At 42.9% G+C, this 15,791-nt stretch overlaps 1 long non-coding RNA gene across 1 annotated transcript in view; it reads left to right on the forward strand.

Annotated features, from left to right (window-relative positions):
• Positions 1–580: 580 nt before the first annotated feature.
• LOC310850296 overlaps positions 581–15,791 on the forward strand; it is a 41,472-nt gene continuing 26,261 nt past the window's right edge. Inside the window, exon 1 of the long non-coding RNA XR_014567285.1 lies at positions 581–706. This is a non-coding gene — a long non-coding RNA (uncharacterized lncRNA). The remainder of the gene's footprint in view (positions 707–15,791) is intronic.

The raw sequence follows: 15,791 nt of genomic DNA on the forward strand, positions 1-15,791 counted from the left end.
ACAGGAAGCAAAAAAAGAAAGAAAAGCAACCTGGTCAGGTATGATGCTAGTTGTAGGCCAAACATGTGGAGGGCAACATGTTGACTACTCCTGCTATAAAGTTTCACATAGGCCTTACAGTCTTGATGCAGACAAGATCAAGGAACAGTGAGCTGCCACCTGCAACCTGCTGTTCCTCTCCCTCCTGATACCATCTGCTGAATTTGAAGTATGAAACTTGCTCATGCCATTAATGAAGATATATAGACCAATGGTTTTCAGTCAGTGTGTCGTAGCACCCTGGGGTGCCTTGAATGGTGGTCAGGGATGCTGTTCTTTCCTTCCCTCTCTTCTCTTATGCCTCTCATTTCTCTGCCTCCCAAAGGCTTGCACAGCTGTTTGTTGCAGCAGTCCTGGCTACAAGCTCCACAGGCAAATGGTACCTTTGTGGCTGGCCAGGGGGTGCTGGTTGCCAGGAGCTGAGGCAGCCTTGGAGTAAGTAAGCAACTGGGTGAGGGAGCCCAGCCAGTCAGTTCACCAGCCCTTGCTGCTGGGAATGGACTGACAAGTGGGAGGCTGGGGAGGCAGGCAGGCAGGTGTTGCCCTGGCCTTTCTTGTGTTTGCTGTGTGCCATGCCTGCCTGGGAGCTGAGTGCCCAGTGCTGAAGGGGAGCCTTTCTGCCATGCAAGCCTGCCAATGCCTGCTTTTGCCACTGCTGCCTCCCAAGGTAAGGTGCTGGCCTCACATTCAACTTTGGCCAGTCTCCTTTGGGCCACTAAGGCTGGGGGCATCCTCTTCCCAGGCCCGTGGGGCAGTGTGAGGAGGCACCTCTCTTTGGGGCAGGGGGGGGGGTGCCCAGCAGCTCAGAGACCAGGGATGGCAGCAGCGGCTGCCCAGAGGACTCCCAAGGAGAGGGGAGAGAAGAGGAGGCTGAGGGAACACTCCACAAGGGGGAATGTCTGGTAAAGGGTGAGACGCTTTCAGGCAAGGGGTGACATAACTGGGCTCCTGAGCCCCACAGGAGTGCTGCAGAAAGAATGTAGTTGGTCAAGGAGCCATGGATTCAAAAAGGTTGAAAACCACTGATATAAACCGATATTTGAGTAGAACAGAGAATCTCTTAATGAGTATATATACTTGAAAAAGAGAAAGGGGTGAATGCATATCCACCTACAAAATAGAAAACTCTTGCCAACAATGTTCTAGCTATAGTCCTTTGGAAATACTTTTTCTGCAATGTGGCATTCTGCATTCCATTCAGTTGCTCCTCCCTGTTTTCCATGTTTTCTCTCAATAGCCAAACAGCATTCTGTAACTACTGAGCATGCTCATTCCTGTTTGGCTTGTTTCTGGCATTTTTTTCTGGTCTCAAATCACCTATCTGTCAGGCTCGTGTAGTGGTGAGAGTTTTGGACCAGGACCTGGGAGACCAGAGTTGAAGTCCCCACTCAGCTATGAAGCTCACTGGGCCAGTTACCATCTCACAGCCTAACCTACCTCACAGGGTTGCTGTGGGGATTAAATGAGGAGGGGAAGTATTGTGTATACCACCTTGAGCTCCCTGGACAAAAGGAGGGCTATACATGCAATAAATAAATATTAACCAGAAGTAGAAATGATAGAAGTTAAATTTGCAGCACAGTAAGTGGGTGGGTGGGTCTGAGTGGGTGTGCATTCACACTAACAAATATGAATTTTCAACATTTCATCAAAATTATAAGGAAAGTTCAAAGAATGCTCTCTCTCCAGGGAGGTATGCCTAGCACCGTCTGTTTCTGTTTTAAAATGCCAGGTAAATACTTTTCTCTTTACTCAGGCTTTTGGCCCTTAATTTGAAGGGCAGCATTGTGGTCTCCTTTAGTGGAGTACCTGTATAGCTGTGTTTTTAGATTTTTATTGGGTGTTCTTAATTGGTTATAATGTATGTTGCTTTGGGTCCCTCTGTGAGTAAGGTGGCTAACAAATATCGGCCTCAGCATAATCTAAAGCTGCAGTACTGTACACATTTACTCGGGAATAAGCCCCCTTGAGCTCAGTAGAACCTACTTCTCAGTAGGCACACCAGACTTCTGCTTCAGTGCCAATTATTTTTATTGATTTTCCAATATAAACCCAATTACACAGATTCGTTCCAAATTAATACAATTTTGTTAAGAGACTTCCCACATACCATTCTTGATGGATCTTTATGATCTAATAATACTGTGTTTCATATTCTTATTTATTTCTATTACATTCAATTTTTCCCCGCAACATCCTTCCAAACAAAACAACCAGGTTCTCCCCCCCCCTTTACTCCTTTCAAGCCGCACACAGCTTTACATCTTCTTTTAACTCTCAATGTTACATTGTACATCAAAACACCCTCACTTGTATATCTTAAAATTCAATATTAGGAGAGGGCTGCCAAATCATAAATGTAAAAACTCCCATAAAATATAGCAGAGAGCCCCCCCCCCCCTCCATCCATCTCCAGTACAGGATAAAATCTTCTCCCAATTTCAAATCTCAGTTCCATACAGCTGATTGACTGCAGTTACAACGTCCATCTCCTCCGGTGCGAGCCTATTCTTAATGCCAATTAAAACCCAAGTATAAGGAGAACCTCTACATCCAATGGCAAAATTTTTTTGGGGGGGGGTTGCATCAGGCAAAGTGCATAGCACCCAGTGCCTCCACCTGTCCCCATGCTGATCCGTGAGGGACGAGTCATTTAGGCTACCACCAGTACCTCCCGTGCCCATTATAAGAGATGGTTTAACCCCTTCCACCCCCTTTTTCAGCCTTCAATGTTGAGAGAGCCATCCCCATGGCAAAGGACAGGAACCAGAAGCCTGCTTCAGACTGTTTTTCACAGTTTTCAATAAAAGCATTCCAATTTATAATGAAGTTGCCACATCTTTGTCTCATTTATTTTGTTGTAATGTGATGTATTAGTTGGACCATAAGGGTTCAAAACTAGTTGTTTGGTGTGTGGGTGTGAAGAGTAGTTGGGCCCTAATGAAAGCCACTAGCCCTATCCCTGACTCTCCACCTACAATCTTCTGAAAAAGGATGTAAAAAAAAAAGTAGGAAAAGTAGGCTCCTCTACGCTACTCCCCACAAATAATAATTCTAGCACTGAATCATACATAGCTTGGAGCTCAGCTCATTGAATACAAGAGGCATGAAGAATTGGACTGAAATTCACTGAAATATTTCAGAGCAGAGGTTTCCAGATGGTGGTCTGTGAACTTCATTCAGATAGTCTGTTGCATGTCCGTGGATTTGTGGTTAACAATGGAAGACAGCACATCCATCAAATTGAATACTGATATTGATTATTCAGTTTACTTTTATTGCTTCTTTTATTTCTTACATTGTATTTCATTGAATTACAAATTGAATTCTATGCTATTACAGGCAGAAAAATCAAGTGGTTTGCTTGGAGTCTTAGATCCTCAGCAATAAACAAGTGGTCCATGGGCAAAAATGTTTGGGAGCCACTGCCTCAGAGCCAAAAGCACCTTAGCTATGAAGCACGAAGCCCCTGATTCAGATCAGACCTGTGACATACAGTAGGAAGATTACAATTTATCAGCTTCAAGACCCCCACCCTTATCTGCAACATGTCATATAAAAATGATAGCCCACCTTTCAAGGTTGTTGTCATCAAGATAAATGTCGCAGAAGTGCTTTGGACATGCAAAAGCACAGTACAAATGCTGACCATTATCCGACTTTTGCCACTCTCATGGTTTCTATGCTTTCACATTGTGATGTGATGCTTATCTTTCCTTTCACCATGGCACAGACTCCTTTCATCTCAAGGACTCTGTCCTATGTTTGGGAACCTGAGAAATTCCTCAGTTTTTTAAAAAAATCTCCCTCCTTCAAGATAAAGTGACTCATAAGAATAATTGAGGTGGAGTCCTTGAAACAAGGAGTGTAAACGATTATGAAGGGAAGGTCAGTGTACTTGTCTTTCAAGCCTGAGCATGCCCCACTGCTGATGGCACATAAACAATACTCATTAGATGCCTGTGGTTGTGGATAAATGGCTAATGCACTCCAAAGCTTCGTCACACTTTGCTGACTGGCAACATTTGGCCTCAATGCAGAGTTGCCATCACAGACTGTTTAGTTGGCTGAGTGGGCTCAGGCCAGTAGCCCATCTAGTCCAGCATCCTGTTCTCACAGTGGCCAACCAGATGGTTATGGGAAACCTACAATCGGGACCTGAGCAAAAGAGCACTCTGCCCACCTGCAGTTTCCTGAAACTGGGTTTCAGAAGCATTGCTGCATCTGACCAAAGGATAGCCAGCATAGCTAGTAGCCGCTGATAGCCTTATCCTTCATAAATTGGTCTAATCCTCTTTTAAAGTCATCCAAGTTGCCTCCTGTGGAAGAGAGTTCCATAGTTTAATTATGCACCGTGTGTCCTTTGGTGGTTCTGCTCCAGAGCCATTTCTAGAAGGTATTTATGGCAGAGGTATTCTCCAGTGCCATGGAAATTGTCCTGCAGGGTTCCATCTTGCCTCCCCATGTGAAGCCACTGTGAGCTGCAATTGGGAGATATGGAGTGAAGCGTCACCAATACGCAGATGGCACCCAACTCTATCTTTCTGTTCCATCTGAACTGAGAGAGGTGCTTGAAGTGCCATGGAGGCAGAGCACAGCTGCCATGCAAATATTCAGGGGGCAATTAGAATGGAAAAGAAGTATCTGTTGTATTCAACGTATGTATCTTTGGAATATATTTTAGGGCATTTGGTTAAAGAGAAACAAACAAGGTATTAGGTGAAAGTATAACAACATGCAGGTTTGCAGGGGGAATTGCACTTTTGCCAATTTGCCTCAATTTGCCTCAGTTTTGTGATATAGTTCATAATCTGACATTCAAACACCAGCTTGACCTCTGTGCTCATTATTTTTCAAGGGAGGAAAGAGGCAAGGCGTGTTTCAATGCAATATCTAGGCCTCCCAACTGTTGGGCTTTATTAATATGAACTTTGTAAGAATACTTCAGTGAGACTATTTGGAGTCCAATCCAGTTGATTAGAAAGGGCTCCTTGTTTAGTCATAATCTGAAGCTAGCTTGCTTACATAAGCATTAATTAAAAATATATCTGCCTTTGTGTGTCATCGGATGATGACGAGTTCCTCACCAGACTCTGATCTGACAAAGATCAATATTGGATGGCTTTGAAGAATTAAAGCTAGATCAGGTTGACTCTCCTTTCTGTCAACTTTATGGAATATTCCAATGGATTAACTCTCTGTTTTGTAATGAAGGACTATGGGTGGGGAGCCAGTGTGGTGCAGTGGTCAGAGTGCTGGATTTGGACCTGGGCGAGACCAAATCTTCACTCAGCCATGCAAGTCCCTGGGTGACCCTAGGACAGTCACTCACTCTCAGCCTAACAGTTGCACGACTGCTGTGGGGAAGAGAACTACGTAGGCCACCTTTGCAACTACAGTTCTGAGTCACATCTCAAGTGGCTCTCTGACCTATGAAGACAAAGTGGACATCTTTAAGGTACTACAAGATTATTGTCTGTGTGTGTGTAAGAAGAAAGACAAGTTTCCTTGGCTACACATCACTCCTCGGCATGGATTGTTAGCACTTTTAATCTGATTCCAGTGACGCCTGTTCCAGAGTCACCTCCCACAAATTAAAAACGTAATCCATCCAGCACAGACGTCACCAATAGCCCCTGCACCTCCCTACTGCATGATATATAACCAACAGTCTGGATGAGTTGAATAAATTTTACATAGCTTTCCAAACTCTGGCATAACTTGTAACTTTTCCCCTGAGTTCCAGAGCACTGCACTGGAGCTAAAACTGAGTCCTAGCCTCCTAATGCAGTAGAACAAAGTGAAAGAGTCCTTTGTGGTAGAATGTGCAGCTTCAGACTGCAGTTGAGAAGAACCTTACATTTTAGTGCAAAAACAAAACACAAACAAAAAAGAACCTCTAAGTGAAAAATCAATCTTCTGGGAAGAGGTATGGTCCAGAACCTCCTTGCTCTACGATGGTTTTCCAACTAGCTTTCTGCTTGCAAGATTTTTCTGGTGGGGAGGATTCAAAATAACACCCCCTCTATACACATGCAGTCTCATCATGAAGAACCCCCCTGGTATCTCCCACATTGCATTTGCCCCCCCCCCCCCGGAAGGAAATATAGGAGCAAGAGAGATTGCAGAATAAGGGTGCAGATCTGCATGGCATTAGATATGCTCAGGCACACATAGAGATGGAAATTTAGAAATAAGTACTACAGTTTGAATAAAAACACAATACCATCTCACTGTGACCTGTCTGCCTGCTTGGTCTGCGGTTCAGGTGCTGCTCTTGGGCTCTTCTTTTTGGGGCTTTTATCCTTAAACTGGACTTGGACCCAACACCCCTTCAGAGAACTCCTTCACAGGACTCTCCTCTGTAAAATAGCTAAGTGACTGAAATAAAAATAGGGCTGTGTGCAGTCCTCCTGAACTGGGGCCACCCAGGGGCCACCAGCTTCACATCTGGTCCTAAATCCATTTTGGGGCAGAGCTGTTTATTTGGGGTTTTATGAATGAAGGCTGTGCAGGAAGAAATCTGGTGTTCGTGGCCCTTGACCTGGTGGGTACGCCAGAGCTATACATGGAGTAGGAGCTGAGGCAGGAAGAAATCGAGCAAAAGAACTGCTAGTTACTGAGCTCCAGAGGGAACTCTTAAGTCAGGAAAGGTCCAGAGGTGACTGGAAGACTTAGGCAACAACAGCCAGTTCTTGCCCTGCCTTCTCTCTTCTGTATAACTACGTGCAGCTTGGTCTTCTCCATCCTGAAGAGAGTTACTTGGCAGCCACATGGGTGCTCCAGGTTTCCTGACAGGTTCATTGCTGCTGCCACTCTTGAGACTTACATGGACAATGGGGAAGACTAAGGGATCAAGGCAGGGATCAAGATGGAGTCAAAGAGGTTCTTGTGGGGACCAGACAAAGAATCCCCCCAAGTGGGCTCTTGTTCCAGCTGCCTTTGGCCTCCTGTATGTCCCCCTGGACTGGATTTCTCTGCAGGGACCAAAGCCCTTTCCTCCAAGAGGTCTCCCTAGTGATTTGGGCCAGATGACTTGGGAGCGCATGTCATCTCCAAGGCACTTCTGTGGCATTTGTAGTGAGAAAAGGTGGTCTCACTGTTTTAGGCCACACCTCAGCTCTGAACTTTATTTTTAAAACTTTATTGAAATGTTGTTGTTTTTTTCACTCGGGGTAACACAACATGGCTCCCTCTCTCCTGCTGCTGGATATTATTAGCCACAACAATTAATCCCCATTTGGAGGATGTTGATGTAATATCATAAATACCAATCTCTTGTGTTTATGTAGTGTTGTGTTTACTTGGGCAAGCTGCCACCCACACTAAAGAAATAAACAAAGAGTCAGTCTTTGTGGAGAAGGAAAGCTTTGTGGGGGTTTTTCACAGTCCTCTCTCCCTTCATAAGGCACTCCTTGTTATATTGCTGAAAGTGGCTCTTTAAGATATCCAGTTTTGATAAACCATGCAATTTCTGGGAGAGTTAATTGGAGCACCTACAAAACAGGATTCCTGCCCCCCCTCCAGGTTGTTTTAAAAAATAAAGGCCTAACTTGGCAAAATGTTGCTGAAGGAAAATGTTGGGCTCATAAAGGATAAGGAATGTGGAGTGTCTCTTCTGACTGGTGCAACCCAATCCAAATCTACTTTACCTGTGTGGTTGGTGGAATTACAAAGAAGGCTGGAGGTTGGACAAGGCTTCACATTCCATTGGAGCCACACGGAAAACCTCAGTTAGCTTCAGTTCCCCAGCTTCGCAGAGTGCCCTTCCAGTTAAAGTACTTGCTGGCCAGGGGCGTAAAATATGCCCTGCATTTGTTAGAAAGCAAATAGTTAAGCTGTGGAACTCACTCCCACAGGAGGCAGTGATGGCCACCAACTTGGATGGCTTTAAAAGAGGATTAGACAGATTCATGGAGGACAAGGCTATCAATGGCTCCTAGCCACGATGGCTATGCTCTGCCTCTGCATTTGCTATCACATGACCCCATAATCCAATTTGCAAAGGCTGCCTCTTGTACAAGTGCAGTCTTGGCTATATGGAATAACTGGTGGTATTTGACAACCTACTTTTCGTACAAAATTGCAGTAAAATCAAAACATCAATGGAAACAATAATAGATGGTCATTTACAATATTTCATTCCAACTGCTAATTGGGACAAGTTGTCAGATATTATGTTCTCTCTATCCAAAACACTTCCATCTGCCCAATTTATTATTACAGGCGATTTAAATGTGTGAATTAGGACCAACAACCAAAATATTGTATCCCAATTGGGCTTTGAAGGAATAGATATAATACCTACCCTGCTGTCTGTTCCCCACTCTTCTAAGGATAGATTAACTAACAGAGTGGGGTTAAAACTTAGGGAATTTTGTATTGTCCATAATGTAGCTATTTTAAATGGACTGGGGTCAAACCATCGCTAGAGGTGTTGAAATTTTGGGAGGTTGGATAGTTACAATGGAATGGTCTCGATGGTGGGGTGCACATTTTTATTCTTATTTATTTATGATTATTACTTTGTCAAAATAAAATAAAAGCTAAATCTAAAGTTGCCTGATTTATTCACTGGTGGCTATCTAGTCTTTTATATATTGAATGTGTTTGGATTATCAGTGTATTTGGATGACTTTGTATGATTTTATGACTGTTTTAACTTATGCCAAAAAAGGCTAGTAGTAGTAGTAGTAATATTTCACTAGTCACTGATCTGCATCTTGACCCAACATAAAATAAAGAAAAAAATAATTCAGCTGGTTAACAAGAGGACCATATAATGCATTTGAAGGCCCCAGTCTACATCCTTTAAAAAAGAAGGATCATAGCACATATCTTAAAGGAAGATGCAGAGCACTTTCTGCTCCCCTTTCCAGGCACTTCCAGGTCAATGTGATGCGCACATATGCAGTTGCATGTCAATCGGATGTGCATAAATTGGTCACTGTCTGTATCTATCTATAACCCACCCTTCACCCCAGAGAGGATTACAGCATTAAAATGCAACACTAAAAGCAGATTAACTTCATTTGATACATGACAGGCCCTGTCATCTGAAGGCAGCAGTCTTATGAGTATGTGTCACCAACTGGGATTTTTAGCTGACCCAATGTGGTCACTGATGTTTGCTGGCCCAGCCACAGTTGTCCTGCTCTTAATCTCCTCCAACAGCCAGACAACTCACTTAGCAGGCACATGCTTTGCAACCAATGACAATGACATAGCAAGTTCAGGAAACACAGGAGGTCAAGACTGCTGTGGTCAGTACCCAACAGTTGGGAAGAGGTTTGGCCCCTTTATGTGTATTCTCCACATGCAGGTCTGCAAATAATCTTAAGGTTTGTTTAGCTAGTCAATCTTGTACTTGCTCCTGTGTTAAGGATTTATTGCGAAAGTGAGTAAATACAATTGTTGTGGTAACAGCCTAGAGGTATATCAGAGATCTTTGCCTTGGACTGGGTTCTGTTTACATTGCTGTTGTTAAGGGGCATGTCTGCTTCTCAGAGAGAAACTTTGCATTCAAGGGGCATTGTTCATTTCCCCAAACCTGGTGCAAGTGCTCAGTCAATGAAGGAAAGTAAATGAAGGGAGGGGCCTCAGACAGAAGGAAGCCAGAATGCCACACAAAATACCCTTTAATATATATATATATATAATTGGGTCACTTTGGGGTTTGAATCCCTTGGCTTGCTGATGAGCTAGTCTATTCCTCTTGTAGAAGCCAGCAAAAACCACAAAAACGAGGCATTTCGGGGGCAGGGGAGGAGTGGGTTAGGGGCCCCTGGGCCTAAACCTCCCTCAGACTTTGTACAAACAAATCAGAATGCATGTTGAATAAACTGATTGTCAGAAAGCAACCCAGGATGGCAAATAAAAAGGTTCTCAGGAACAGCATTTCTGAAGTCACCCACACTATCACTGCTATCTGAAAGAAGCTGAAGGCTAGAAGATTCAGAACACATAAAAGAAATGATTTCTTCATGCAGCACTTAGTTAAACTATGGAACTCACTTCCACAGGAGGCAGAGGTGGCCACCCACCCAGATGGCTTTACAAGTTGATTAGACAAATGCATGTAGTTGAGAACTATCCATGGTTAGTTGCCATGATAGCTGTGCTGTGCTGCCACAGTTGGAGGCAGCAATGCTTCTGAATACCACTTTCTAGAAACCACAGCAGGAGAGCATGCTCTTGTGTCTGTGTCCTGCTTGCATTTGGTTGGCCTCTGTGAGAAGAGGATGCTGGACTAAGTGGATTGTTGATCTTATCTAGCAGGCTCGTCTTATGTTACGTAAAGTGTGACTGTCCTGGTAAACAGAAACAGCTCAAATATATGTCATTTGGGATTTGGGATTTGAATGCACATGAGCTCTCAAAACACCACCATCATCTTCCTCCTTAAATCTCATCTTACACAAAGATCTTCTTTGTGGTGGCTAGAATAATCATCACTATAGTGGATTACAGCCTGGGAGAGGATTGGTGCAGATAAATATGGACGGTGTTCTTGATGGAGAAACTAACAAACCAAATTAAAGCACAAAAGACACTTTTCAGAAAGAGAAGGCTTCTTTACTTGCCTCTAGTTCACAAAAGGAACAAGGCTGGACGCCCCCTCCATTGCTCAGTTAGCTGTGGTAGGATACACTGGATTAGACTGGACACCCACAACTGACATAAGTTACATATATCACAGTGAAACCTACTGGGATGTCTAAACTGCATTGTAACATAACTGCCCTATTTATTTTTGTTAATGTTACTGTCATTATAGAACTAATAAAATGTTGTTATTGTTGTTTTTAAACTCTTCTTGCAAAGTTTTCCCTTTGTCATTCCTGTGACCGTGACCCATTCCCCTTCTGCCCCCCACATACTATCAGCTACCTTGGCAAACAAATGTTCACCCAGCAGAGACTCAATTACAAAGCCCCGCTTCAAACATGTTGAGCAACTCGCATACCAAGCATACTCTAGAATACCCCCAAATCCTGAGAGGGAGGAGTGTGCAAAATGTCCCAGACTTCTCGAACTCAGGAACTACGCTTCCCATAATCCCTTGAGACCCACATTAGCTGAGTGTGCTCAAACTTTCTCATAGAAGTCCTATTGTTCCTACAGCTCAGCCTTCACCACGAGCCACGACACTGGACCACAGCCTCTGGGGATATGTTCCAGCTGCACAAAACCAGTGTCTCCAAACAATGGAAGAATGTCCTAGCCCAGACGCCGACATTCTGACCTACCATGTCAAGCCGACTCTGTTTTCTCTTAACCTTTGGGGGAACGTTTCTGAAAACACCCAATAATTTCACCTTTCGCCTACTAGCCACTTAAAAGTTTCAGCCCCAGTTAATGTCTGTTTGCAATCAGAACCCCTTTGGGCACATAGATGTGACCTCTGCAACAGTGTTTAGCTGTTGTCATTATTTCTTAATGCCAGATCCACAGTAATAATATGAACATGTGGTGACAAAAACAAAATAATTTAAAACGAAAAAACAAAATCCAAATGGAAGTTCAAATGCAGTACCATTAGTAGCACATGATATTCACATACATTCAATAATAGAATCATAAAACTGCAAAGCTGGAAAGGACCCCAAGGGTCATCTAGTCTAACTTCCTGTAATGTAGTAATCTCAATTAAAGCATCCATGACAGATGGCCGTCCAACTTTTGCTTAAAAACTTCAAATGAAGGAGAATCCAACACCTTCTGAGGGAGTCCATTCCACTGTTGAACAGCTCTTGCCATCAGAAAGTTCTTCCTGATGTTTAGTCAGAACCCTTTTTCTTGTAACTTGAATCCAGTGGTTCGAGTCCTGCCCTCCAGAGCAGGAAAAAACAAGCTTGCTCCATCTTCTGTGTAACAGCCCTTTGGGTATTTGAAGATCTTTATCCTATCTCCTCTCAGTTTCTTCTTTTCCAGGCTAAGCATACCCAACTTTTTCAACTGTCCCTCATAAGGCTTGGTTTCCAGACCCTTGAGCCTCTTGGTCACCCTCCTCTGCACATGTTCCACATTCTCAATTTAAATGACCAAGTGTTCCAAAAAGACTGGAGTAAATTTATACAATATTCGAAGGATCATTGTAAACAACTAACAACTCTAGCAGGGTTGTAAGAAGACTTGTAATGACAATTGTTATTACCTTTTTATATTTATTTATAAGTTGGGATTTTTTATTTAGTGAAACATAAATTGGAAAATATACAAATGCTATGATATATAATATTAATGTTGAAAACCAAGAGGCAGGAGGGAGGGAAGTCGACAAGCTCATAAGAGCAAAAGTATAAAGTGGATAATAAGAATGTGTCATAATTGTTATAAAATGGAAACTTAATAATAATATTAGGTCCCTTATCTTATATTTGCACAGCTGGCTCTTCCTGGCTAACTGTAGAACCTTACATTTGCCCCTAGAAAAATCCATTTTGTTGATTTTGGCCCATTCTCCAATCTGTTAAAGTCTTCTTGAATTCCAATTCTGTCTTCTGCAGCATTAGCTACCCCTCCCAGTTTGGTGTCAACTGCAAATTGGATGAGCATCCCTTCAATTCCTTCATCTAAAACATTTATAAAGATGTTGAACAATCACTGGCCAAGGAGGGAGCCCTGAGGCACCCCACTTACCACTTTGTTCCAGAATGAGGAGGAACCATTAGTTATCACTCTTTGGGTTTGGTCAGTCAACCAGCTACAAATCCACCTAATAGTTACCTTGTCCAGCCCACATTTTACCAGCTTCTCAGCAATACTATCATGAGGAATTTTGTCAAAAGCCATACTGAAATCAAAATACACTATGTCCACAATATTCCCCTGATCCACCGAGCTTGTAACTATATTTAAAAAATGGGATTCTTCTGGCATGACTTGTTTTTGAGAAACCCATGCTGGTAATCACAGCATCTTTTTCAAAGTACTCTCAGAATGACTATTTAGTTTTGCATACTAGGACCTTTTCTGTTACTGATGTCAAGCTCACCAGTCAGTAGTTACCTGGGTCTTCTCCCCCTCCCCCTTTTGAAGATAGGGACAACATGTGCCCACCTCCAGTCTTCAGGGACCTCACCTGTTCTCTGAGAGTTCTCAAAGATTATAGACAGAGGCTCTGAGATTACATCAGGGGAGGGATATTTTCAGGAAAGTGAGGGGAATTTTGCCTAAGCCTTAAATTATCTGGCAAGCAGAACAAGAACTTGGGTCATAAATTAAGCTCTAAACATTGCCTTTTGGAATACTTAAATGCTCTGTAAACAATACAGTGTGGTTGAAACCTACAATCATTATTGGTACTTCCACAGAACCACCATACCCAAAACACTCTCTCCTTATTTTGAGAAGACAGTAGGTAGAACAGTTGGAATTATGCTTCCTGTTAAGTCCTGCCTTTCTCCCTACAGATATTTTTCTTTTTCTTTTTCAATGGTGTCTATGTGAGAATTTTTACGAAGAGTCATATATCATAGAGGTGCTCCTAGGAAAGTAATCAGCAACATTTTAGAGGATGGGGGCAGAGATAAGGGAGTTATGATTTTTAAAAGCTGCCTCAGGCTTGAGCTCTGCTCAGTTGACACAAAATGTCAGAGAAACCAAGTGCATAGTTGATTTGATGGGAGTGGATGCGTGAGCAGGTGGCCCAGAGGCAAAAGGCCTTGAATGTCCAGCATTTCCCAAGCAAGAGCACCATGAGATGAGCAAGCAAAGGGCACAAGACAGATAAGAACAAGGCAACATCATTGCTTCAACATCCTGTTTCCAAGGCACTGTGGCTGGGGAGTCCTGCTAAAGCCAATCCCTTTGCTCAGATGCTAGACCTGTCAACCACATAAAATCTCCCCGCCTCTCTCCCCACTCTGACATTTTCCAAGCTTGGGAGGTTTTTTTGTTTCCAGGTTTTGCAGGAACCTGTCTGTAGCATTTCCCCAACGTCTCTGTTTCTTAAGTGCTCTGAAGCACTTCTGTTTTGGACGAGGGTGCGTTAGGGAGATTCTGCTTTGGCTTGGACAAGAAACACTTTTGGTTCCTGATCCAGGATTCATTTGAATATTTCACATATTCCTGGTTTATTTGTGTTATACACAAGCAACATCTCCAAGTGGTGAGAGACTCTGGGGTTCCAGGCTCAGGTTCAGTTGCAGGCTCAGTTTCCTCGGAATGAAGAGTCTGTGATTAGTGGAGGATATATGATTTTATTTACACATATACACAACCTGAGAATAGGAGGGAGGGGCTGACAGCATCCACACCCCAAAAGACCTTGATTCTCCATTAATAAGATATCTGGATCCTTCACAGAGCAAGCATGTGTCTGTGTCTCCAGCTTCCAGCCTATTTCTCGCCCTGCTTACACACAACTCTCTGGCTTTTGCTCTCTTAACTAACAGCAACGTGAGGGTGCAGGAAGGACCACCCATTTGTTCTAGGGTGTAGAACAACTTCTTTGGTTATGCTAATTGTGGTGCTTAGCTAGTCAGTTGAAGCCATTACGTAGACAAGGGACTGGTCTGGCAAGCTTGCTACCATAAATTCTATTCCCACAGATACAGGATCCCAAGAATGAAGACATCATCCAGACTGACCTTGCAAACTCATAACATTTTGTTCTTATTTTGTGATATTGTATGTGCTGATTAAATTTCCATGTTGTTTTTTGTTTTTATTTTTTGCATTAGTGCGATTGAGATGCTTTTGTATTTTGGGGGCTCTTCATTTTCCATGTAAATAATTTCTTTCATTCTTTTAAAAAAAAATTATACAGAATTATTTTAATTTAATACAATTTATTAGAATCAGTTTTCCCGCTCCTGTTGCAAACATATGTCCATCATTTCACCCCACAGCCTCATCATTTCTTATTTAGTGTCCAGTTGTCATCCATCACTTGCCGTTAAACCATTCTTCCAGCTGACCACTTTTTCCTCCTTACAAACAGCACCTCTGTTATGTCTTATAAATATAAATTCCAGTTCACGTGTGTAGTCCTTCACATACATTTTGTTCCAGACCTGGTGTTCTGAGAGTTCATTACTATCTTCCATTGTTCAGTTCTTTGCGGTGTTTATCTGGATGGTACAAGGCCACATTCCATTCCTTCCGCTGTTTACAGATTAGCAAAGAGCTGCAGCCATAAATAACTCACAGCGTGCACTTCCAGGTTTCTGCTATTAAATTCCTCTCTGGAGTTCTTTCTAAGCATACAGTTAAGAGCAAGATCTTTTCTCAAATTCAGCCTCTTTTCCACATATGTTGGGCTGTAGATCATTCTCTCCCACTGCCCCCCCCCTGTATTATTGTGACAACACGCCTGTCCAGAAATGATTGTTGATAAAATCCATTCAGCCTCAATCGAAGGGGTGGGCATAGCAAAACCTTATTAAATTCATTCTTGATCATAAATCAAAAGCCTCTCCCCTCTTTTTCAAAGTGTCAGGCAGAGTAACAATGCAACAACTACACATGTCTCTTTCATTGTGCAGGGAAGGACAAGAAAAGGAAAGACCATTTGAAAACCATAACAAAGCACAATGCACCTTTACTTCCCCCTTCCTTTCTTGACTGTTGTAAAGATTCTCAAGCTTCAGAAAAACATTCAAATACCTTCAGAGAGCCAAGCACACTCCTTTCAGCAGCTGATTTATTGCAGCCCATTAGCATATGTCAGTCCAGGAGAGCCTCTTGATTAAAGCCAATTGTCCAAATTAAGGAGGAACCATCCACAAATCATGCCGGTAATGGAG

Source organism: Podarcis gaigeae, assembly GCF_964106915.1.
Source record: "Podarcis gaigeae genome assembly, chromosome: 8".
NCBI lineage: Eukaryota > Metazoa > Chordata > Lepidosauria > Squamata > Lacertidae > Podarcis > Podarcis gaigeae.